General features: G+C 41.6%; 1 protein-coding gene across 1 annotated transcript in view; it reads left to right on the top strand.

Annotated features, from left to right (window-relative positions):
- Positions 1-26,996, top strand: part of LOC135526149 (ALK tyrosine kinase receptor-like) — a 759,574-nt gene that overhangs the window by 112,356 nt on the left and 620,222 nt on the right.

The following is a 26,996-nucleotide window of genomic DNA, read 5'->3' as shown; positions in this document are numbered from 1 at the left end:
CAAAGGAGTTTCATTTTCAAACAACAGTTTCAATTGAGGTGTGTTCTGCCTCCTTATTAATTCACATAAAAGTCGCCCATTTCACTATTGCGGACAATTTATGTTTGACGCTTTACTGAGCCAGACATTCTCAAGGAGAGCCCAGGCAGTTCCCCAGTGTTTCCGCAGATCAACTATGCAGACATTTGCACAGTTTTGCACAAAGTCTTGCACATTTTCTGTCTGGTGCTCACATTGCCTTCATTGTTGTTTTCCTTACACTATAATAACTTTGGACATGTGTGCGTTCCTATCGATGTAAGTGCCTTATTTTCTGTATATCGTGCTGTCGTTTCTAATGTAGCTTACAGTATGTATGTATGGAGCATAATGTTTTTTATATTTTTATTCACATGTTTTCAAGTACTGGTGACAAATCATGTATTCCAATTATTGCATAGATTGTAATGGACACATATGATGTGTGTAAAATACTTTTTTGAAGGTTGTACGGATTATGATGAGCTAATGCTAAGCTATTTGCGGCTCCATGTTTGTTGACATTATACAAAGCAATTTTGGGTGTCACGTAAACGTCTGTCACACCAAAGGCGTTATAACAAAATGAGGTGAAGGAATGGTTCACTCATCTTTTGAGTAAACTTCCGGAAATGAATGAAGGGAAGTGAATGATCATAGACGACACATCCCCTTCAACATGCATACTGAAAACAGACCCAACTCATCTTGTCACCTCTTATCTTTGGTTGACTCGAGAAAACAAACACGGTGGCGTCATAAACTACCCATCGTCGGAATATTTAGATTTTTAGAGTGAGCTCACCCGTGATGTGATGATTTTCTATTAGCTAAATTATATTGTGTTTTTTTTGTCAGCGAGAGATAGCTAAATATAACCGCTACGTCAATTTTTCCTCAGTTTGCGCTAGGACTAATGTAGCCTACATTTTCCGGTTTGGATGATTGTGTTATGCTGTTGTTACTTCTGTGAATGCCATTGAAGGTTGAAGTGTCAATCTTTTAAACTTGTCTAATAAAACTACAAATGTTTAATGGTGAGCGAGAGTTGCGTCTTTTCCTGTCCAGTTATGTTTACGTATTTTTAGGTTGCACATTCTACTTCTTTCCAAACATTGCATCCCAAAATAAAATGGTCATATTCAGGATATAACTTTGTAGAACTGTGTTTGTGCAAAATGTTTCTGTAAAAAAAAACAATGTGGCCAGCTCAAACGCTGAACATTGCGTCGGACCGAAGGTGGCTCCTCTTCCTGTTCGGGTGGCGCTCGGCGGTCGTCGTCACCGGCCTACTAGCTGCCACCGATCCCTTTTCCCTTTTCTGTTGTTTTTGTCTGATTGGTAACACTTGTTTCTTGTTTAGGTTTTAGTTGGGCTATTTAAGCCAGTAGGCCCGTCTGCTCTTTGTGCGGGCTTATTTCTTTCCCACTGTGTTATTGTGTGGTAGTGTGTGTTGTTTTTGGGTTTTCCCTCCGGACTGGTTAGGTCCTGGTTTTGGGCATTTGGGTTATGTGCGCCCAGTATCTTGGCGAGTACTATTTTTCCTGTGCGTATTAAAGAGTTATTCTGTACCTTCTGCCTCCTGCGCCTGACTCCGCACCCACTACACCCAGTGCATTACAGTCAAACAAAACAGGAATTTCTAAAAAAGCGTTCTAATCACATCGGTTTCAGCATATGCTGCAGGGACCACTGTAGAATGATCAAACCTGTTTGTTGGTACGTGTCAAAGGGTTACTCTTGTTGATAGGCTAAATCTTATCATTTGTGAAATTAGTTTTGGTGTAGTTTTGATGGGCCGGCTGTGCAGGCTGACTGGCATCATTTGTTTCCCGCTCATCAACTTAGATAGAGTAAAGATATCAGGTTTCAGGTATGACCCAGATGCAGTGTCAAAGAAACAAAAGTTTATTTCTAGTACGGGGGCAGGCAAACAACAAGTCAAAGGCAGGGTGTGATTCAAGGATATGTTTTGCATTATTCCAAAATGTCTACTGCACCTCATATGTTTTAATTTCTCTTACAATATGTTTGATTAGTAATAGAGTTACAGTAAATAAAACAGTCCTGTAACAGCTTACTTTTACAACTGTACCGGATCTCGTCCTCCTCTTCTGAGGAGGAGTAGCGAGAAGGATCGGAGGACCAATTTGCAGCTTGGCAAGTGTTCATGATGTAATATTTAATGACTCAAAACTGAACACTGAAATACAAAAAAACAATAAAGTGAACGAACGAAAACTGAAACAGTCCTGTCTGGCGACATACACAAAGACAGAAAATAAACAACCACAAAACAGAGGTGGAAAAAGGCTACCTAAGTATGATTCACAATCAGAGACAACTAACGACACCTGCCTCTGATTGAGAACCATACTAGGCCGAACACAGCAACCAACATAGAAAAACAAACAGACTGCCCACCCCAACTCAAGCCCTGACCATACTAAAACAAAGACAAAACAAAGGAACTAAGGTCAGAATGTGACAACAACGTAAAAGGTATTAACATTATTTTCAATGACGGCCTAGGAACAGTGGGTTAACTGCCTGTTCAGGGGCAGAATGACAGATTTGTACCTTGTCATCTCGGGGATATGAACTTGCAACCTTTCTGTTACTAGCCCAATGCTCTAACCACTACGCTACCCTGCTGCCCCAATGCAAGGTGCACGGTCAAATTATTAACATGAGTGCCCACACTGATCAATAGGCATAACACAAACTCATCATCACACTATTGTTGTTCTAAATTAAATCAACCTCTTAACCCACATCATTCAGTTAGGCCTAATTTAAATTTGATTGTGAAGTATCGCCCATTCAATCCATTTGTCATTCATTCAGTGGGCTGGCATCATTTGCTTTGCTGGATAGAGTTAAGGATATGTTTTGCATTATTCCAAAGGCCTACTGCAATATGTAGCATGTTTTCTTTCCCTTACAATAAATTTGATTCGTAATATAGTTGTAGTACATAAAACAGTCCCATAACAGCTTCCTTTTACAAAGTAAAACGTAAACGAGAATGGTATCAACCTGCATGGCGTGAGGACAAATTTGCTGCTGATAAATAGGCATAATACAAACTCATCATTACGCTGTCTTTCTAAATTCAATCAACCTCTTCACCCTCCTTGTCTTTCAGTAAGGCCTCATTCAAATTCATTTGTGAAGTAAGGTGCCAATTTGTCCATTCATTCAGAGAGGAAAGAGAGACACATTAGCGCCTGGCTGGGTACCAACGTCCTACAGCACATTGTTAAGTTGGGAATAGGTGTGAAAAAACAGGTACAAAGACTCTAAATACTTTTCTGTTTGTAATTTTAGAATTCTGACAAATGAGCAGTGTAAAATACAAACATTTGGAAAAGTCAGGGAAGGAGCAGGACATGCAGTAGCTTTTTTGTTGTTGACTGAATTAGATTTTTTACAAAATCAAATATCAGTGGCCGTTGGCCTATGGCGGTTCTAGTGTTAATGCCATTTTTAGGTTCTCTGCTGTGTGCATCTCCTCCATGTTCTCAGTGATCAGTACATGGAACTTGATGTCCCACTTCTCATCAATGTGATGGCTGGTTGCAGTATGACATGTTCACAGACGTCCAACAATCTGTGTTGAGAGCTTGCACTTTGTACTTGCAGAGCAATCATTGTATAATTTATCCATTCGGGCCGTCATAGTTTTTCAACATGACATATTGTAGTTTGGTTTGATATATGCCATCAGGGCATTGAAGCCGACATCCTCTACCATATCAACTGCAATCATTTCTGTAATCAGCGCTGTGATTTTTTCACTCCGTCCCTTATCGCACTTCTTTTGTGTGAAAAGCCTGTCTAATGTCTGTTGTTGGGGGCCTGCGCTGCTGCCAGAAACGTTTTGGGTCTGATGCTGCCCCCCTTTCAGATGTTTAGGCATTGTGCCTGTACTGCCACTGTAGCTCAATTCCACCTTGCAAATTTAGCATTTTTATATAACTTCTCAAAGTTTTGCCATACATGACTTCGCTGCTGTCCCTTCCCGGTCTCACTCCCTGACATTTTTCCAACTGTTAATGACGATGACTTGGGTATCCATAGCAAATCATTTGAAAGATACATATCTCCTCCTACTAACATTACAGCATTGTTGCATTAGGCATTTGTTTCATTTACATTTGCCCCTTCATGATGGTGATCATGACCTGTTAGTGGTGGTTTTGTGATAACTGCACTATTATTTTCATTTTGTGAAGAAAAAAACCCATCGTTTTTTAGTTAGGGAATTTTCCTGAATGTTAATAACGTTCCCAACTTTTACACATTCACAACCTAGACACTACTCACTTGCGGAATACACATTGAAAATATCTGTCTAGCTAGCCAATTTTGTGGGAGCGTATCAGGCTAGTATATGCTTCTGTACAGTTTAATTGGACTAAAGTAACTTTGACATGACTGTGTTGCTTTTTAATCAAAATGCCCATTTTGGCAGAAATACCTTCTGGAACATGTGCACTTTCATGTGACTGAATAACAAATGTGTATGCCATCTGTAAATACAAATAAAATAAAATTACGAGTTGGTTTAGCCACAGAAAAAGTCAGCTGGCTCACCAGCTAACGTTGTGTATGATCTGTGCAGTAATATTATTTGTATCTCAGAGCCATTTGCGTTGCAAGTTATAGCCTAATGTTAGCTAGCTAACATGGAACCTGGTTCCATGCAGGGTAATAATGTAATGAGTTGGGATTATGGTTCATTGTTTAGCTAGCTACATGTCTTAAACCCTCTTGATACTCCCCACCCCGGATCCGGGATCGTGAATAAAGCCTCAGGCTCATTAGCATAACGCAACGTTAACGATTTCTGAAAATCGCAAATAAAATGAAAATAATGCACCTGCTCTCAAGCTTAGCCTTTTCTTAACAGCACTGTCATCTCAGATTTTCAAAATATGCTTTTGAACCATAGCAAATCACTAATTTGTGTAAGAGTATGCTAAGCTAGCTTAGCATTTTGAGTAGCATTTATCACGCAACATTTTCACAAAAACCAGATAACCAAATAAATAAAATCATTTACCTTTGAAGAGCTTTGGATATTTTCAATGAGGAGACTCTCAGTTGCATAGCAAATGTTCAGTTTTTCCTGAAAGAATCTTTGTGTAGGAGAAATCGCTCCGTTTTGTACATCACATTTGGCTACCGAAACGAACCGAAAATTCAGTCACCAAAACGTCAAACTTTTTCCGAATTAACTCCATAATATCGACCGAAACATGGCAAACGTTGTTTAGAATCAATCCTCAAGGTGTTTTTTCACATATCTCTTCATTGATATGCAGTTCGTGGAAGCCTGCTTTCCCCTCAGAATCGCATGGAAAAATACCAGCAGCTGAAAAAGACGCACCAATTTCGACGGAGGACACCGGGCGGACACCTGGAAAATGTAGTCTCTTATGGTCAATCTTCCAATGGTATGCCTACAAATACGTCACAATGCTGCAGACACCTTGGGGAAACAACAGAAAGGGCAGGCTCATTCCTCTCGCATTCACAGCCATATAAGGAGACAATGGAAAACGGAGCCTCAAAAATCCTGCTGGTTTCCTGGTTGCCGTTTCATCTTGGTTTTGCCTGTAGCTCCCGTTCTAGGGCACCCACCGACAATATCTTTGCAGTTCTGGAAAATTCAGTGTTTTCTTTCCAAAGCTATCAATTATATGCATAGTCGAGCATCTTTTTGTGACAAAATATCTTGTTTAAAACGGAAACGTTTTTCATCCAAAAATGAAATTGCGCCCCTAGAGTTTCAAGAGGTTATTAATAAAAGCCTCCACTATGCAAGTTACCATTTCAATAAAATGTTCATGATGTCACTGCGATAAAGGTTGATAGACATAGCTGGTAAATTTACTCTGACTATCTATTCCAAATTTTGGATCACTCTTGTTTGAGTGTGCCAGAACTCAGAATAACTAATGAAATTACGAACGCATAACACCCATTGAATATGGCCGGTGTCAGTAAACGTTGACAAAAACACATAACTAAATTGTTGCCAGCAGCACAGTTGCAGTCACCAAAGCTCTAGACAACATAAAACAGCCTAACCAGCTCTGTTAGGGCAGGTAAAATGTTCAGAGTGAGCTGTTCTCTCATTTGTGTCTGGAAGTATCTAGCAAGCCAGCCAATGTGAACCAGCTCGCTTGCATGCTTGACTGCTGTTGTTAGGACAGAACGCTCAGATCAACCCTACTCCTCAGCCAGAGCGCCCAGTGTGTGCTCTGAACGCTCATTAACCTTTTATAACTAGGGGGCAGTACTTTCATTTTTGGATAAAAAACGTTCCCGTTTTAAATGGGATATTTTGTCATGACAAGATGCTCGACTATGCATATAATTGACTTTGGATAGCTTTGGATAGAAAACACTCTGACGTTTCCAAAACTGCAAAGATATTGTCTGTGAGTGCAACAGAACTGATGTTACAGGCGAAACCCAGATAAAAATCCAATCAGGAAGTGCCGCATTTTTTGAAACTGCCTAATGCCAATGACTCCTTATATGGCTGTGAATGAGCTACGAATGAGCTTACGTTTTCTACGTATTCCCCAAGGTGTCTACAGCATTGTGACATCTTTTCACACATTTATGTTGAAGAATAGCATAAGGGACGACATTTAGCAAGTGGTCACATGATGGCTCCCGCATAATTTTTTTCTAATCGCTTCTTATGAGAAACCAATTGTCCCGACGGATATATTATCGAATAGATATATGAAAAACACCTTGAGGATTGATTCTAAACAATGTTTGACATGTTTCAGTCGATATTATGGAGCTAATTTGGAAAAAAGTTTGGCGTTGTAGTGACTGCATTTTCCGGTCGATTTCTCAGCGAAACGTGAAGAACAAACGGAGTTATTTTGCCTACAAAAATAATATTTTGGGAAAAAAGGAACATTTGCTATCGAACTGGGAGTCTCCTGAGTGAAAACATCCGAAGTCAAAGGTAAATGATTTAATTTGATTGCTTTTCTTATGTTCGTGAAAATGTTGCCTGCTGGTAGCTAGCATAGCATTATGCCATGATAAACTTACACAAATGCTTGTCTAGCATTGGCTGTAAAGCATATTTTGAAAATCTGTGTCATGTCTTGTTATGTCTGTTCCTGTCCTTTCTCTTCATTCTCTCTCTCTGCTGGTCTTTTTAGGTTACCTTCTCTGTCTCTCATTCCTCAGCTGTTCTACATCTGCCCTAACTAGCTCTTTCACTCTTCCCCACCTGTTCTCTCTTCCCCCTCTGATTAGGTCTCTATTTCTCTCTCTGTTCCTGCTACTTTCAGTGTCTGATTCTTGTTTGTGTTTTTTGATGCCAGAAGCAAGCTGTCGTCTCGTTTGCTTCCACCTTGTCCTGTCCTGTCGGAGTCTGCCTGGCAGGAGCATCCTGCACTATACTAACGTTCTTTTTGTTCCGCTGACAACGTTGGAAGAGGATTTATGCCATTCCTGTATTTTCATTAAAGAACTCTGTTTTCTGTTAAAACCGCTTTTGGGTCTTCACTCAAGTTCATAACAGAAGAATCAGACCAAGAATGGACCCAGCGGCTCCGGACCCTTTTCACTCCGCCGTCGAGATCCAGGGAGCGATGCTAGGCAGACACGAGGAGGAATTGTCTGCTGCTCAACATGCCGTTGAGACCCTGGCCGTCCAAGTCTCCGACCTCACAAGACGGGTTCACCAACTCCACCTCGATCCACCGCCCACTTCCAGGGTTTCCGAGTCTCCGGAGCCCAGGATCAACAACCCGCCGTGTTACTCTGGGGAGCCCACTGAGTGCCGCTCATTCCTCACTCAGTGTGATGTGGTGTTCTCTCTCCAGCCCAACACTTACTCCAGGAGCGCAGCCCGCATCGCCTACGTCATTTCTCTCCTTACCGGACGGGCGCGTGAGTGGGGCACGGCAGTCTGGGAGGCGAGGGCTGAGTGTATTAACCAGTATCAGGACTTTAAGGAGGAGATGATACGGGTTTTTGACCGTTCTGTTTTTGGCGAGGAGGCTTCCAGGGCCCTGTCTTCCCTATGTCAGGGGAATAGATCCATAACGGATTATTCTATTGAGTTTCGCACTCTCGCTGCCTCTGTCCCTTTTCTCGGTTCCGTTATTTCCGCTGAGGGCATTAAGATGGATCCCGCTAAGGTCCAGGCTGTCATTGATTGGCCCGTTCCTAAGTCACGCGTCGAGCTGCAGCGCTTTCTGGGCTTCGCTAATTTCTACCGTCGTTTCATCCGTAATTTCGGTCAGGTGGCAGCTCCTCTCACAGCCCTTACTTCTGTTAAGACGTGCTTTAAGTGGTCCGTTTCCGCCCAGGGAGCTTTTGATCTTCTTAAGAATCGTTTTACATCCGCACCTATTCTTGTTACACCTGACATCTCTAGACAGTTTGTTGTTGAGGTTGACGCGTCAGAGGTGGGCGTGGGAGCCATTCTTTCTCAGCGCTCTCTCTCTGACGGCAAGGTCCATCCTTGCGCGTTTTTCTCTCATCGCTTATCGCCGTCAGAACGTAACTATGATGTTGGTAATCGCGAACTGCTCGCCATCCGCTTAGCCCTAGGCGAATGGCGACAGTGGTTGGAGGGGGCGACCGTTCCTTTTGTCGTTTGGACTGACCATAGGAACCTTGAGTACATCCGTTCAGCCAAACGACTTAATGCGCGTCAGGCTCGTTGGGCTCTGTTTTTCGCTCGTTTCGAGTTTGTTATTTCTTATCGTCCGGGCTCAAAAACACCAAACCTGATGCTTTATCTCGTCTCTTCAGTTCTTCTGAGGTCTCCACCGATTTGGGATTCTCCCTGAGGGGCGTGTTGTCGGGTTGACTGTCTGGGGAATTGAGAGGCAGGTAAAGCAAGCACTCGCTCACACTCCGTCGCCGCGAGCTTGTCCTAGGAACCTTCTGTTCGTTCCCGTTCCTACTCGTCCGGCCGTTCTTCAGTGGGCCCACTCTGCCAAGTTAGCCGGCCACCCCGGCGTTCGGGGTACGCTCGCTTCCATTCGCCAGCGTTTCTGGTGGCCCACTCGGGAACGTGACGCGCGTCGATTTGTCGCCGCTTGTTCGGTCTGCGCGCAGACTAAATCTGGGAACTCTCCTCCTGCCGGCCGTCTCAGACCGCTTCCCATTCCCTCTCGACCGTGGTCTCACATCGCTTTAGATTTTATCACCGGACTGCCTTCATCAGCGGGGAAGACAGTTATTCTTACGGTTGTCGATAGATTCTCTAAGGCGGCTCATTTCATTCCTCTCGATAAGCTCCCTTCTGCTAAGGAGACGGCTCAGATCATTATCGAGAATGTTTTCCGAATTCATGGCCTTCCGTCTGACGTCGTTTCCGACAGAGGTCCGCAGTTCACGTCTCAATTTTGGAGGGAGTTTTGCCGTTTGATTGGGGCTTCCGTCAGTCTCTCGTCCGGCTTTCATCCCCAGTCTAACGGTCAAGCCGAACGGGCCAATCAGACTGTTGGTCGCATTTTACGCAGTCTTTCTTTTCGTAACCCTGCGTCTTGGTCAGAACAGCTCCCCTGGGCAGAGTACGCGCACAACTCGCTTCCCTCGTCTGCTACCGGTCTATCCCCTTTTCAGTGTAGCCTCGGGTACCAGCCTCCGCTGTTCTCATCTCAGCTCGCCGAGTCCTGCATCCCCTCCGCTCAGGCTTTTGTCCAGCGTTGCGAGCGCACCTGGAAGGGGGTCAGGTCGGCACTTTGCCGTAATAGGGCGCAGACTGTGAGGGCCGCTAATAAGCGTAGGACCAAGAGTCCTAGATATTGTTGCGGTCAGAGAGTATGGCTCTCCACTCAGAACCTTCCCCTTAAGACAGCTTCTCGCAAGTTGGCCCCGCGGTTCATTGGTCCGTTCCGTATTTCCCAGGTCATTAATCCTGTCGCAGTGCGACTTCTTCTCCCGCGCTATCTTCGTCGCGTTCACCCGGTCTTCCATGTCTCCTGTGTTAAGCCCGTTCTTCGCGCCCCCGCTCGTCCCTCCCCCCATCCTTGTCGAGGGCGCACCCATCTACAGGGTTCGTAAGATTTTGGACATGCGCCCTCGGGGCCGTGGTCATCAGTACCTAGTGGATTGGGAGGGGTACGGTCCTGAGGAGAGGAGTTGGGTTCCCTCTCGGGACGTGCTGGACCGTTCGCTGATCGATGATTTCCTCCGTTGCCGCCAGGTTTCCTCCTCGAGTGCGCCAGGAGGCGCTCGGTGAGTGGGGGGGGTACTGTCATGTCTTGTTATGTCTGTTCCTGTCCTTTCTCTTCATTCTCTCTCTCTGCTGGTCTTTTTAGGTTACCTTCTCTGTCTCTCATTCCTCAGCTGTTCTACATCTGCCCTAACTAGCTCTTTCACTCTTCCCCACCTGTTCTCTCTTCCCCCTCTGATTAGGTCTCTATTTCTCTCTCTGTTCCTGCTACTTTCAGTGTCTGATTCTTGTTTGTGTTTTTTGATGCCAGAAGCAAGCTGTCGTCTCGTTTGCTTCCACCTTGTCCTGTCCTGTCGGAGTCTGCCTGGCAGGAGCATCCTGCACTATACTAACGTTCTTTTTGTTCCGCTGACAACGTTGGAAGAGGATTTATGCCATTCCTGTATTTTCATTAAAGAACTCTGTTTTCTGTTAAAACCGCTTTTGGGTCTTCACTCAAGTTCATAACAATCTGAGATGACAGTGTGATTAACAAAAGGTTAAGCTGTGTCTCAATATATTTCATTTGTGATTTTCATGAATAGGAACATTTTCTAGGAAGATGTATGTCCACTGCGTTATGCTAATTCGTTTGAGGTTATGATTACATATGCGGGATGGGTAGTATCAAGAAGTTAAAGAGATGAGTGGGGCTAAAGCGTAAGAGGGTGTGAACGATGCTGAATGGGGTAGACAAAGAGGAGCTCTCCAGTAGGCGTACCAAAACATTCAAAGACCATTTTCTCAAAAGTGAGGTTACAAGTTTATCAAATTTCAAGGCAGAATTATAATTACTTTCCCATTGTTCCTCAACTGTGGGGTATGATATAAACTCAGCGAAAAAAGAAACATCCTTTTTTCAGGACCCTGTCTTTCAGAGATAATTTTTTAAATTCCAAATAACTTCACAGATCTTCATTTTAAAGGGTTTAAACACTTTTTTCCATGCATGTTCAATGAACCATAAGCAATTCATGAACATGCACCTGTGGAACGGTCATTAAGACACTAACAGCTTACAGGCGGTAGGAAATTAAGGTCACAGTTATGAAAACTTAGAACACGAAAGAGGTCTTTCTACTGACTCTGAAAAACGGCAAAAGAAAGATGCCACAGGGTCCCTGCTCATCTGCGTGAACGTGCCTTAGACATGCTGCAAGGAGGCATGAGGACTGCAGATGTGGCCAGGGCAATACATTGCAATGTCCGTACTGAGACGCCTAAAACAGAGCTACAGGGAGACAGGATGTACAGCTGATCGTCCTCGCAGTTCGTCCTCGCACGTGTAACAACACCTACACAGGATTGGGACATTCGAACATCCCACCTGGGGACAGGTACAGGATGGCAACAACAACTGCCCGAGTTACACCAGGAATGCACAATCCCTCCATCAGTGCTCAGACTGTCCTCAATAGGCTGTTGTAAGGCAGGTCCACACCAGACATCACCGGCAACATCGGGCACAAACCCCCCATTGCTGGACCAGACAGGACTGGCAAAAAGTGCTCTACACTGACAAGTCACGGTTCTGTCTCACCAGGGGTGATGGTCAGATTCGTGTTTATAGTCGAAGGAATGAGCGTTATATTAAGTACTCTGGAGCCTGTACTCTGGAGCGAGATCGATTTGGAGGTGGAGGGTCCGTCATGGTCTGGGGCGGTGTGTCACAGCATCATCAGACTGATCTTGTTGTTATTGCAGGCAATCCCAATGCTGTGTGTTACAGGGAAGACATCCTCCTCCCTCATGTGGTACCCTTCCTGCAGGCTGGGACCTGTTGGATCGGAGGGTGAGGGCCATTCCGCCCAGAAATGTCCGGGAACTTGCAGGTGCCTTGGTGTAAGAGTGGAGTAACATCTCATAGCAAGAATCGGCAAATCTGTTGCAGTCCATGAGGAAGAGATGCACTGCAGTACTTAATGCAGCTGGTGGCCATACTGCTACTTTTGATTTTGAACCCCCCCCCGCCCTTTATTCAGTAACTTCACCATGCTCAAAGGGATATGCAATGTCTGTTTTTTTTCTGGATCTTGCAGACAATGTTTTTTTCTCTTACTGACAGGCGGAGGTCATCTCTCTCTCTTCCAAACTTTTCAGGTCTTGTTAAGAAAAGTGTCAAGATTTAATCGATAGAGCCCGATTAGTTAGCCTTTTTCTTACCCACTGCACTGTGCAATCATCTCTCCGCCATATTTACCTTCTCCAATGAAAGATTACTGTATTTCACAATCTATTTCTCTATCCCTCTCTAATTATCTCTCTCCCTCCCTCGATCTCTCTCTCATGAGTACTGTATTCGCACACTGTCAGGAAAGTGCAAATGAAGCAAGTGATGTGAGGCACTTCTCCCAGAGGGCTGATGGTGTGGTTGTGTACCTGTGTGTGTAGAGGTGCTGAGCTAACTCCTCCTTAAAGACCTCATTTGAAGTGAGATTCTGAGGCTGAACGAGTCTTGACTGCCAGGGATTAGTTGAACGGTCTCTCTCCAAAGCCTGCAACTCCTTAAACCTAGATTCATGACCTCCTCTCTCTCTCTCTCCTTTCTTCTTACTCCATCATTCCTAATGTTGTCCTCCACCACCTCCACCCATCCATTGCCAGCCAGCCATCAAGCGTTCAGGACCATCTTGAGATGCACTTCAAAATCGGACTTCTAAAAATATAGTGTACCGGCACTAACTCATTGCAAATCGGTCAAGGAAGAAGCTGTGAAAAAGCAAAAGTTTCCACAGAATGGCCTATGCTGGTGTAGCGTTGTGGACTGTGTCTGAGTGGATGTAATGCACTGACTGGACAATGCTAGAATGCAAATGTTTTGTTGTGAATGGTTTATCTGCAGTTTTATGAGCAGAAGAATGCAATTGAAAATAATATACCATCACAAGTCACCTTCATCAACTGGCTTCTGTGAACCAAACCACACTATATCGATAAACCATTATTGTGACTTGCAATAAAAGCCACCATAACATGTTAAAAAAACATTTGATTGCCGTGTCCATTTGTGGTTACCAAAGTCATAGAAATCGATAGTGGTCGGTGGTTGGTTTCGACAGTGACTAAGGCCCTGTTTGCATTAGCATGTCTGGGCACTCTTCCTATTTCAGTTTTCATCAACAAAGCTGAAGCTCCCATTAACTGTGTTTACTGAAGCATGAGAGCGCAGGTAGCCGACTGCTGAATAGATATGCTAGGGCATTTGGAGAGGCATTGAGAAAATCCCATTCAAAACGGATTTGGGGGCGTGCTCCCTGAGGCCATTTCAACAGCTGCCGCTAAGAAGGCAACATCCTGAATCAGAATAACTTTGCTGATCGGAAAGGGTGAGTCAATTAGTCACCTGGCCAACAAATTAATGATCGTCTCACCATCACGGTCCTCCCTCGAAAGTGTCTTCGTCTCCTTAAATATGACTGATGTCACCGTAATCACTGCCGAATTACAAAGCATGGCAGTCTTAATTGGCCTCTTGAAAATGCTTAGGGGAAAAAAAGATATGGAAACTAAAACCCCAGAAACTCCATGGATTATTTTCTATCTACGTCTATTTCGTTTTTGTTATCACCACATTACCTCCATTGACATGTGCAAATTGGTTTCATCTTGATTATCTCTCTGGTTGTCTACATCCACGCTGCGTGTGGGCTCTGATAGGTTGCTCATTTTATATTAATCCCAGTTTGATATCCTTAAGGGAAGGTTGGGCTTATTCGTATTCGCAAATACAAAGATCAGGGCTATGATGGGCAGGTGGTGATTGTCTTGAGGTTAGAGAGAAGCAAAAACATTTTGGGGGGGGCTAATGGAAGGCTTGTTAGTACCTGAATAACTGTGATGTTTCAACCTTATTAACACCCTTGAGGTGTACTCGGCCCTCATACACACAGATGTCAAAACTCTTAGGCTACATTTACACAGGCATCATAATTCTGATATTTGTTTCACTAATTGTGTCTTTTGACCAATCAGATCAGCTCTGAAAAAGAACTGATGTCAAAAGACCAAAACCATAATTAACATAAACACATGTAGAATCTCCTGGCTTCCGGAACATGTACATTTGAAAAAGTAAATTCATGTAATACAGCCTACATCTTCACAATAAATCCATTATTTATTTTAGATAGGTCTTGGCGCACGATATGAAGAAAATGTTGTCTATTTCAGAAGAAAGAAATAACATGCTCTGAGTTGTCCTGATCTGGCTATGCCAAATGGCTGTGGGCTACACTAGTTCACTTAGCAGACAAGATTGGCTTAGAATTTCATGCCATTATTTTATAGTACAAAGAATACAATTGAACAAAGCTGAGTAAAATAGAAAGGATATTTTCTCCCAACGATTTGAGGGAGTGTGCACATGCTGCTGCTATTCTGTGTTGAGTGGTTAACAAAGACATAGGTTTTCCTATATGCTTAATTAGAGTTATGTAACTAGTTGTTCTACAAATGTTGGGCTAGATGTTTTGATTTTAAATACATTGTAAGGCTGCATGATTGCGACTCTAATGATCATTTGAAAAAAGTTGCTTGAAAGGCATGAGCTCTGCTTAGTTTTTTTGCGCAGGCTGTACACACTACATCAGTTACGCATTCATAATTTGACAAGCACTTGATAATGCCTAGAATTTCACGGCTGCATCCCCTTTGTCTAGCCGTAATTCATCCGAAAAGAATCCATGTCGTTTACGGCCAGTGGCCATTGCACCCTTCTCTGTGAGTGCTGCGCATTCCATCACATGATTGGGTCTTTTTCACAGGCTACAAGTGAATACAGACACATCAGGATGCAACTGCGCTTGTCCTTATCCAATTCCGAGGGACATATAGAAGATATTGGAAGAACTGTCACAGCTAACAAGATGAGTAGGCCTAACGAACAGCAAAAGCACTAGCCTATGTCAATCTACTATCCCCCATGGTACAAAGGTCAACTTATTCTATTCTGTGCGAGAAATAAATATTCCTAACATAGTCTGGGACAGTTGTGTTATGCGAGAGATCCCAAATTAATACAACCACTGGCTGACACAGATCAGAACGTTTAGCTTAAAATATTGATAAACTATTAGGCTATTTCATCACATTATAAGCGCAGCAATGCACACATGGTAGTAGGCTATAAGCATTAATGTTCCATTAGCGGAAAACACCACTACAAAATTGACTGCAAATGTGATTATGCAAGTAATGCTTTTATTATAAAGGTGCATTTTTATGGTGAAAATCATCTCCCCCGAACTTGAAACTTCTGTGCTGTTTATGCCAGTTAGTCTCTACACCCCTTGTAAAGTGGATTCATGTGCTTAATTTTAAGAAGTTATTTGGCCACTTTAGTTGTGATACAAACCTAATCAAAACATATTGGCCTAGACTACATGAGGTGTGCGACTATGATTAGAAAAAGTAGCCAAAAAAAGGCAGTTTCTTATGCTTTGCATCATTCACAAGTGATTGTTTTTATTATTATTTTATTTAACTTTCTTTGACCAGGTAGGCGAGTTGAGAACAAGTTCTCATTTATAACTGCGACCTGGCCAAGATAAAGCAAAGCAGTTCGACATGTACAACAGAGTTACAAATAAACAAACATAGTCAATAATACAGTAGAAAATGTCTATATACAGTGTGTGCAAATGAGGTAAGATAAAGGAGGTAAGGCAGTGATAGGCTAATATTGTCACCCATTAGACTATTATTGATTTTATCTTGTCTTTACATATACGAAATAATATATGTTTGAATTTGGACCCGAATCATGCACCGGTCTCGAAACAGGGGTAGCGGGAAAAAAATATGTCATCTATGCAGTTAAATAGTGAATGGAGTACACTTTTCCCGTGGTTAATTTTCATGCCAGACAGGTAGACTAACCTCCTGTTGTAAAGATAGACATTGTACTTAATTTTAGGAAAGTTCAGAAATAAATATAGTAGGTCTAGCCTATAAAAAGCTGATTGAATACCTCTACTAAAAAGAGGATCCAATCTGTTTTCTCACGTAATTGCATAGCCTATAGAAATGTTGAGCAACATGGGCTCTCGTTAAGTGTTTGATTAGATTTTCAAACACAATTGCATTGATGTCAGAGTGATTAGAGGGACAATTGAGTGCTGAATACCAGACAGTTAGCAAGTTTGGTAGGCTACTAATGACCATCAGCAGCATCACAGCTTGGAGAAGCCTAATTACTGTGACTAAAAGGTCACATGGAATTTGACTGCCTTCATGACATGTGACCGCCGGTGTGGTGGGAATATGCTCACCGCAACAGCCCTATTCAGGTGTACACACATCAAGGATCTGTTTGTGTATGAGTCGACGAGAGGGGGAGAGAGAGAGAGGAATGACATTGTGAAGATGAAAAACCCATCATCCTTTTGACCCAGCTGACAAAGAGCCAATGCCATGTTCCTTTCCATGAAACACTGTGCATTTTCTTAGTATAATTTCAATAATATTTTGCTGCTCATCTTAAGTTGTTTACTGTGGTTATTCCACTGCATAGAAATAGAAACATAAGTGCATACCAAAGTTTTTGGTAAAATGCCAAAGACAATTTCTAGAGGTAGTATATTGGTTGAGGTGCATTGGACGTTTGCATTGCCAGGAAATGTAGTTTTTATTGACATGACACAACACCTCAGTAGCTAAAGAAAAAGGTAAATCAGTTGTTCAATTAATTTCATTGGAGTCCAGTTAATTCAACCCAGGATTCACACGGACCATTGGATAAGGCATTATGGGAAGAAGACCTCAATGCAAATAAAGAAGAACAGAACACTTTCAATTAGACACATTCCTTTTCTGAATTGACTACAACGGAAATTGGTTTGACCTTTAAGTCTGCAACAGTATGTGACATTGTTCAGTGCACATTAATCATAAAATTATTTTCTCTTTTTCAGATTGAATAGATTACAAGGGAGCATAAATGTCATTGACCCTTTGTACCATAGAACAATGAAGAAGGATTATTTGAAGTACTTGTGTGATATACATTTTTAAGATAAGAATGAAAGGCACTAAGACTAAAACATCAGTGTAAGAGAAGAAATATGGGTCCCACTTTACAATGTGTATCATATTACATGAGAGTGTTGCATATGCATGTGTAGGCTACTGTGTAAAAACAGTGTTACAAATACTGTATATACACTACCGTTCAAAAGTTTGGGGTCACTTAGAAATGTCCTTGTTTTTGAAAGAAGAGCACATTTTTGTCTATTAAAATAACATCAAATAAATCAGACATACAGTGTAGACATTGTTAATGTTGTAAATGACAATTGTAGCTGGAAACGGAATAGTTTTTATGGAATATCTACATAGGAGTACAGAGGCCCATTATCAGCAACCATCACTACTGTGCTCCAATGTGTTCCAATGGCAACTGGAAGCTTCATTAAATACTACCGCAAAACACCAGTCTCAACATCAACGGTGAAGAGGCGTCCCCAGGATGCTGTCCTTCTAGGCAGAGTTGCAAAGAAAAAGCCATTTCTCAGACTGGCCAATAAAAATAAAATATTAAGATGGGAAAAGGAACACAGTCACTGGACAGAGGAACTCTGCCTAGAAGGCCAGCATCCCAGAGTCTCCTCTTCACTGTTGACTTTGAGACTGGTGTTTTGCGGGTACTATTTAATGAAGCAACCAGTTGAGGACTTGTGAGGCATTTGTTTCTCAAACTAGAGACTAATGTACTTGACCTCTTGCTTAGTTGAGTGGGAGGCCCCGATGCACCTCTTTCAATTCTGGTTAAGGACAGTTTGCGCTGTTCTGTGAAGGGAATAGTATACAGAGTTGTACAAGATCTTCAGTTTCTTAACAATTTCTCGCATGGAATAGCTTTCATTTCTCAGAACACGAATAGACTGCCGAGTTTCAGAAGAAAGGTACTTGTTTCTGGCCATTTTGAGCCTGTAGTCGAACCCACAAATGCTGATGCTCCAGATATTCAACTCGTTTAAAAAGGCCAGATTTATTGCTTCTTTAATCAGGACAACAGTTTTCAGCTGTGCTTACATAATTGCAAAAGGGTTTTCTAATGATCAATTAGCCTTTTAAAATGATAACCTTGAATTAGCTGACATAACGTGCCATTGGAACACAGGAGTGATGGTTGCTTATAATGGGCCTATGTATGCCTATGTAGATATTCCATTAAAAATCATCCATTTCCAGCTACAATAGTCATTTCCAACTTTTCCAATGTCTACAAAGTATTTCTGATCAATTTTATGTTATTTTAACTTGTTATGGCTGGGGGCAGTATTGAGTAGCTTGGATGAACAAGGTGCCCAGAGTAAACTGCCTGCTACTCAGGCCCAGTTGCTAATATATGCATATTATTAGTATTTGGATAGAAAACACTCTGAAGTTTCTAAAACTGTTTGAATGATGTCTGTGAGTATAACAGAATGCATATCGCAGTCAAAAACCTGAGAAAAAATCCAACCAGGAAGTGGGAAATCTGAGGTTTATAGTTTTTCAACTCATTACCTATCGAATACACAGTGTCTATGGGGTCATGTTGCACTTCCTAAGGCTTCCACTAGATGGCAACAGTCGTTAGATCCTTGTGTAATGCTTCTACTATGAAGTGGGTGCGAATTAGAGGGGAATGAGTCAGAGGTCTGCCAGGGAGGCATGAGCTGGTCAAGCTGGAAGCTTCATTAAATACTACCGCAAAACACCAGTCTCAACATCAACGGTGAAGAGGCGTCCCCAGGATGCTGCCCTTCTAGGCAGAGTTGCAAAGAAAAAGCCATTTCTCAGACTGGCCAATAAAAATAAAATATTAAGATGGGAAAAGGAACACAGTCACTGCGTTCACCTGAGAGTTAGCTTGCTTTCCATTGCAATGCTACAGACAAAGGAATTCTCTGGTTGGAACATTATTGAAGAACTTCTTGACGCGACCCATCCCTTAACCTCTTACACTTATGGTGGCGCTATTTCATTTTTGGAAGAAAAACGTTCCCGTTTTAAACAAGATATTTTGTCACAAAAAGATGCTCGACTATGCATATAATTGCTACTGTTCGAAAGAAAACACTCTGACGTGTCCAGAAATACAAATATCTTCTCTGTGCGTGCCCTTTAACGTGAGCTTCAGGCAAAACCAAGATGACTTGGCATCCAGGAAATGACAAGGATTTTTGAGGCTCTGTCTTTCATGATCTCCTTATATGGCTGTGAACGCAAGAGGAATGAGTCTGCCCTTTCTGTCGTTTCCCCAAGGTGTCTGCAGCATTGTGACGTATTTGTAGGCAGATCGTTGGAAGATTGACCATAAGAGACCACATTTACCACGTGTCCGCCCGGTGTCCTGCGCCGAAATTGGTGCGCAAAAGTCACCTGCCAGTATTTTTCCATGGGGCACAGAGAGAGAAGCAAGCTTCCACGAACTGCATGTCAATGAAGAGATATGTGAAAAAACACCTTGAGGATTGATTCCAAACAACGTTTGCCATGTTTCGGTCGATATTATGTAGTTAATCCGGAAAAAGTTTCACGTTGTAGGTGACTGCATTTTCGGTTAGTTTCGGTAGCCAGGCGCAATGTAGAAAACGGAACGATTTCTCCTACACACAGACGCTTTCAGGAAACACTGCGCATTTGGTATGTGGCTGGGAGTCTCCTCATTGAAAACATCAGAAGCTCTTCAAAGGTAAATTATTTTATTTATTTGGTTATCTGGCTTTTGTGAAAATGTTGCGTGCTACATGCTACACAAAATGCTATGCTAGCTTTGCATACTCTTACACAAATTAGTCAATTTCTATGGTTCAAAAGCATATTTTGAAAATCTGAGATGACAGTGTTGTTAAGAATAGGCTAAGCTTGAGAGCAAACGCATTATTTTAATTTTATTTGCGATTTTCAGAAATCGTTAACGTTGCGTTATGCTAATGACCCTGAGGCTTAGTCACAAACCCGGATCCGGTTTGGGGAGTTTCAAGAAGTTAAGCGGGATAATTGTCATCAGCAACCGCTGAATAGCATAGCGCCTCAAATAATATTTAAAAAAATACTCATATTCATGAAATCACAAGTGCAATATTGCAAAACACAGCTTAGCCTTTTATGAATCCACTTGTCGTCTCATTTTGAAATTATGCTTTACAGCGAAAGCAATCCAAGCGTTTGTGTAAGTTTATCGATCGCATGACAAAACATTAAGTACACTTAGCATCAGGTAGCTTGGTCACAAAAATCAGAAAAGCAATCAAATTAATCGTTTACCGTTGATCTTCGGATGTTTTCACTCACGAGATTCCCAGTTACACAACAAATGTCCCTTTTTGTTCCATAAAGATTATTTTTATATGCAAAATACCTCCGTTTGGCACATTATGTTCAGAAATTCACAAGAAAGAGCGGTCACGACAACATAGACAAATTCCAAATAATATCCGTAATGTCCAAAGAAACGTGTCAAACGTTTTTTATAATCAATCCTCAGGTTGTTTTGAAAATATATAATCGATAATATATCAACCGCAAATATCTTTCACAGTAGGAGAGGGAAAAGCAAACCTATCCAAACTCTGTTGTGCGAGCAAAACTCATGTGACCACTTGACGCAATGTTATCGTTCTGGCCTGAAACTATGTCTGAAGACTGTTGACACCTTGAGGAAGCGATGGGAAAATGAATCTGGTTGATATCCCTTTAAATGGAGCAATGGGAGTCTATGGAACATGGAGTTTTCAAAATAGAAGCCACTTCCTGGTTTGATCTTCCTCAGGGCTTCGCCAGCAATATCAGTTCTGTTATACTCACAGACAATATTTTGACAGTTTTGGAAACTTTATATTGCTTTCTATCCCAATCTGTCAATTATATCCATATTTGGCATCTGGTCCTGAGAAATAGGCCATTTACTTTGGGAGCGTTATTTTTCCAAACATAAAAATAGTGCCCCCTAGCTTCAAGAGGTTAAAAACATCTTAAAGATTGATTCTATACATTGTTTGACATGTTTCTACAGACTGTAACGGAACTTTTTAACTTTTAGTCTGGACTTAGTGATCGCGCCTCATGAATTTGGATTACTGGGCTAAACGCGCAAACAAAAAGGAGGTATTTGGACATAAATTATATTATTGACTTCTGTTGACTCCACGACATGGCGGATATCTGTATGGCTTGATTTTGTTGTCTGAGCGCTGTACTCAGATTATTGCATGGTGTGCTTTTTAGGTAAAAGCTTTTTTGAAATCTGACACAGCAGTTGCATTAAGGAGAAGTTTATCTAAAGTTCAATGTATAACACGTATCTTTTATCAAAGTTTATTATGTTAATTTAGTATTTCTGTAAATTGATGTGGCTCTCTGCAAAATCACCGGATGTTTTGTAACTACTAAACATAACGCGCCAATGTAAACTCAGATTTTTTTATATAATATGAACTTTATCAAACAAAACATACATGTATTGTGTAACATGAAGTCCTATTAGTGTCATCTGATGAAGATCATCAAGGGTTAGTGATTACATTTATCTCTATTTCTGCTTATTGTGACTCCTCTCTTTGGCTGGAAAAATGGCTGTATTTTTCTGTGACTAGGTGCAGACCTAACATAATTGTTTGGTATGCTTTCGCTGTAAAGCCTTTTTGAAATCGGACACAAGTTAAAATGGTGTAAAATACTTCTATGTTTCAGGAATTTTAATTATGAGATTTATGTTGTTTTGAATTTGCCGCCCTGCACTTTCACTGGCTGTGGCCATATCGATCCCGTTAGTGGGACTCAAGCCATAAGAAGTTTTATCCTCTTAGGGATAGTGAGATGCTAGCGTCTCAAGTGGCCAATAGCCTCGGGAAATGCATAGCGCCAAATTAAAATAAAACTCGTTAAAACTCAAACTTTCATTAAATCACACATGCAGGGTACTCAATTAAAGCTACACTCGTTGTGAATCCAGCCAAACCAGTTGTAAACAAAAGAACTAGCATTAGCAGGCGCTACACAAAACGCTGAAATAAAATATAAAACATGCATTACCTTTGACGAGCTTCTTTGTTGGCACTCCAATATGTCCCATAAACATCACAATTGGTCATTTTTTTCCGATTAATTCCGTCCATGTATACCCAAAATGTCCATTTATAAAGCAGGTTTGATCCGGAAAAAAACAGCTTTCCAAAACACAACGTCATTACAAAAGATTTCAAAAGTTGCCTATAAACCTTGCCACAATATTTCAAACTACTTTTGTAATACAACTTTAGGTATTTTTAAACGTTAATAATCGATCAAATTGTAGAAGGGGGAATCTGTATTCGATAGAGCAAGTAAATAAAACATGCCCCTTTTTCCCTCTTGCGTAACTCTCAAAAGTGTAACGTTGTTCCAGGATGTCTTTCTTCGTTGCACCAATGATTAATTAACTTCAACCCAATTCCAAAGACTGGTGATATCCTCTGGAAGTCGTAGGAACTGTAAAATGGGCACTATCTAATTTCCCTTGACAAAGACAACTGAGGGAGCAGTCAGAGGAAAAATAAAAAATAATTCTGAACACTTTTTCCTCTGGGTTTTGCCTGCTACATAAGTTCTGTTATAGTCACAGACATGATTGAACCAGTTTTAGAAACTTCAGAGTGTTTTCTATCCACACCTACTAACCATATGCATATAATATATTCCTGGTATGAGTAGCAGGGAGTTGAAATTGTGCACGCTATTTATCCAAAAAATGCTGCCCCCTATCTCTAAGAAGTTTTAACTTGGACAAAAAACGAGCTTTTCTTTCAAAAACAAATATATTTCTAAGTGACCCCAAACTTTGAACATTAGTGTACATCGGCACACTGCAAAATTAGCTGCTTAGCGATTTCGGTATCAAATGTAACATCACTAGTCTGCACCATGCACTCTCACTAAGAACTCGTTTCTAGGCCCTCTTCTCTCTGTACACTAAGTCACTTGGCTCCGTCATATCCTTACGTGGTCTCCTATTAGTGCTATGCAGAAGACACTCAACTACTTTTCTCCTTCCTCCTTTTGACACCCAGGTGGCGACATGCATCTCTGCGTACTTGGCAGATATCTTGGCATGGATTTCGGCCCACCACCTCAAGCTCAACCTCAAAAAGACAAAGCTGCTCTTCCTCCCGGGAAAGGCCTGCCTGCTCAAAGAGCTCTCCATCACATCTGGCAACTCTACGGTGGCCCCCTCCCAAAGTGCAAAGAACCTTGGCGTGACCCTGGGCAACACCCTGTTGTTGTCTGCAAACACCAAAGCAATAACTCGCTACTGGTTCATGCTAAACAACATCCATAGAGTATGATCCTACCTCAGACAGGAAGTGTCGCATGTCCTAATCCAGGTACTTGTCATCTCCCATCCGGACTTCATACTTCAGCTCGCAGTTGACTGGGCTCCCCACTTATGCCATTAAACACCTGCAACTTATCCAGAATTCTGCAGAAAGCCTGTTGTTCTTCAATTTCACTTAGTTTGTCACAATTCAATTTAACATTTAATTCTAGTCTTAAATCAGTTAGGATCACCACTTTATTTTAAGAATGTGAAATGTCAGAATAATAGTAGAGAGAATGATTTATTTCAGCTTTTATTTCTTTCATCACATTCCCAGTGGGTCAGACGTTTACATACACTCAATTAGTATTTGGTAAAATTGCCTTTAAATTGTTTAACTTGGGTCAAACATTTCGGGTAGCCTCCCACAAGCTTCCCACAATAAGTTGGGTGAATTTTGGCCCATTCCTCCTGACAGAGCTGGTGTAACTAGGTCAGGTTTGTAGGCCTCCTTGCTCGCACAAGCTTTTTTCAGTTCTACACACACATTTTCTATGGGATTGAGGTCAGGGCTTTGTGATGGCCACTCCAATACCTTGACGTTGTTGTTCCTCTATGCGCACCGGACATGTTAGCGGGATTAAATTCGACAACATATGGTGATCACTATATAAATAGTCATATTAAACATTCATGAAAATACACGTGTAATGAATGGTCTTTTGTTTGATAAAATCCATTTTTATAGCCTATCACGAAACATTTTGTGAACCGCTTGTGTCATGAATTCCGTCTCATTCCATTTGACGACACATTTGATGTAAATACACACACTAAACGTGACATTTCCAGTCATGTTTGGTTTCATGGCAATCAACTGGTTTGTTTGTAACACAACCAAACCTGATGGGTCATTTTGCGGGACGTATTGACTGAAAGAAACCGATTTGAAGACAAGTAATGACATCATTGTGCACCAATGATATGACCACTGTTTCGTTGATTGACTGTATTTTAACCCAATGACCATTGATCGTCTTGAAATCTGGCTGGGTAGATAGCCAATGAGCTGAGGTAAACAGCAATATGTCATGTTTATGTGTTGGAACGACCATTCCATGTAGTAAACTCCGGGGTAAAGAGGGTCATTCCCATTAAAGATTCATACCGGAAGGAGCCACGCATATTACGCACAGCATTGTATTGGTAAAGCGCATCTTCAGCTGTTTATATATCAATCAGTATGGCGACTAAGTCAGGGAAAGATAAATCTAAGTCTAGATATACAGATGTACACACAATTTTAGAAGAAATTGATCGGGAAAGTGAGACAGATTGTTGGAGGACGATTCATTTAGCGATTCCCAAATGGAAGAATATTTTTTGAATGAAGAGGACATAATTTTGGACTGGTAAATTATTCTCATGCTAATGCCGTTGTTTGAAATTAACAATCTAAAATATAATTTGTGATTTTTAAAAATTTTAGTAGCAATATATAAAAATGTAATGTAATGAAATGTGAGATGCGTGTGTCTGCCACCCCACCCCACCCCCACATTAAATAGCCTATTTGAGGCTGTTGAGGGGAGGGCAGGCCCACAACAATGGCCAAAGTGAAATGGAGACAGTAGATACAGCTGGTCTGTTGTAATATAATAAAGACAGTAGATCTAGCTGGTTTTGCCAACTACTTTCATTACTTTTTCATTGGCAAGAAAAACAAACTTAGGGATGACATGCCAGCAACAAACACTGACACTACACATCCAAGTATATCTGACCAAGTTATGAAAGGTAAGATTTGTACTTTTGAATTCCATAAAGTCAGTGTGGAAGAGGTGAAAAAAGTATTGTTGTCTATCAACAATGACAAGCCACCGGTGTCTGATAACCCTTTTTTATGGAAAATTACAAAGGATATTAACGGCCAATTTTTCCACTCATATTTGCCACTTCTTCAATTTAAGCCTACTAGAAAGTGTGTGCTCTCATGCCCGGAGGGAATCTAAAGTCATTCCGCTACCCAAGAATAGTAAAGCCCCCTTTACTGGCTCAAATAGCCAACCAATCAGTCTGTTACCAACCCTTAGCAAACTTCTGGAAAAAAATTAGGTTTGACCACATACAATGCCATTTCACAGTAAACAAATTGACAACAGACTTTCAGCACGCGTGTAGGGAAGGACAGTCAACAAGCACGGCACTTACACAAAAGACTGATGATTGGCTGAGAGAAATTCATGATATCGTGGGGGCTGTCTTGTTAGATTTCAGTGCAGCTTTTGACATTGTCGATCTTAATCTGCTGCTGGAAAAATGTAGAGTGGCTTGCGAAAGTATTCACCCCCTTGGAATTTTTCCTATTTTGTTGCCTTACAACCTGTAATTAAAATAGATTTTGGGGGGGTTTGTATCATTTGATTTACACAACATGCCTACCACTTTGAAGATGCAAAATATTTTGGGGGTGAAAAAAAAGAAATAAGACAAAAAAAACAGAACTTGAGCATGCATAACTCTTCACGCCCCCAAAATCAATACTTTGTTGAGCCACCTTTTGCAGCATTTACAGCTACAAGTCTCTTATTAAGGTATGTCTCTATAAGCTTGGCACATCTAGCCACTGGGATGTTTAACATTCTTCAAAGCAAAACCGCTCCAGCTCCTTCAAGTTGGATGGGTTCCGCTGGAGTACAGCAATCTTTAAGTCATACCACAGATTCTCAATTGGATTGAGGTCTGGGCTTTGACTAGGCCAATCCAACACATTTAAATGTTTCCCCTTAATCCACTCAAGTGACACTTTCGCAGTATGCTTAGGGTCATTGTCCAGCTGGAAGGTGAACTCCGTCCCAGTCTCAAATCTCTGGAAGACAAACAGGTTTCCCTCCAGAATTTCCCTGTATTTAGCGCCATCCATCATTCATTAAATTCTTACCAGTTTCCCAGTCCCTGCCAATGAAAAACATCCCCGCAGATACTCCAATCTCCACTATGGCGCTTTGAAGCTCCTCCAGGGTCATATTTGGTATCTTTGTTGCCTCTGATTAATTCCCTCCATGCCTGGTCCTTGGATTTTGATGGGCGGCCCTCTCTTGGCAGGATTGTTGTGGTGCCATATACTTTCCATTTTTTAATAATGAATTTAATGTTGTTCCGTGGGATGTTCAAAGTTTATGATATTTTTTTATAACCCAACCCGGATCTGTTCTTCTCCACAACTTTGTCCCTGACCTGTTTGGAGAGCTCCTTGGTCTTCATCGTGCCGCTTGCTTGGTGGTGCCCATTGTTTAGTGGTGTTGCAGACTCTGGGGACTTTCAGAACAGGTGTATATATCCTGAAATCATGTGACACTTAGATTGCACACAGGTGGACTTTATTTAACTAATTATGTGACTTCTGAAGGTAATTGGTTGCACCAGATCTTATTTCGGGGCTTCATAGCAAAGGGGGTGAATACAAATGAATGCACC

This window comes from Oncorhynchus masou, chromosome 32, assembly GCF_036934945.1.
Source record: "Oncorhynchus masou masou isolate Uvic2021 chromosome 32, UVic_Omas_1.1, whole genome shotgun sequence".
In the NCBI taxonomy this organism is placed as follows: domain Eukaryota; kingdom Metazoa; phylum Chordata; class Actinopteri; order Salmoniformes; family Salmonidae; genus Oncorhynchus; species Oncorhynchus masou.
Note: the sequence above shows the minus strand (reverse complement) of the source record. Positions and strands in the feature narration are given on the sequence as shown.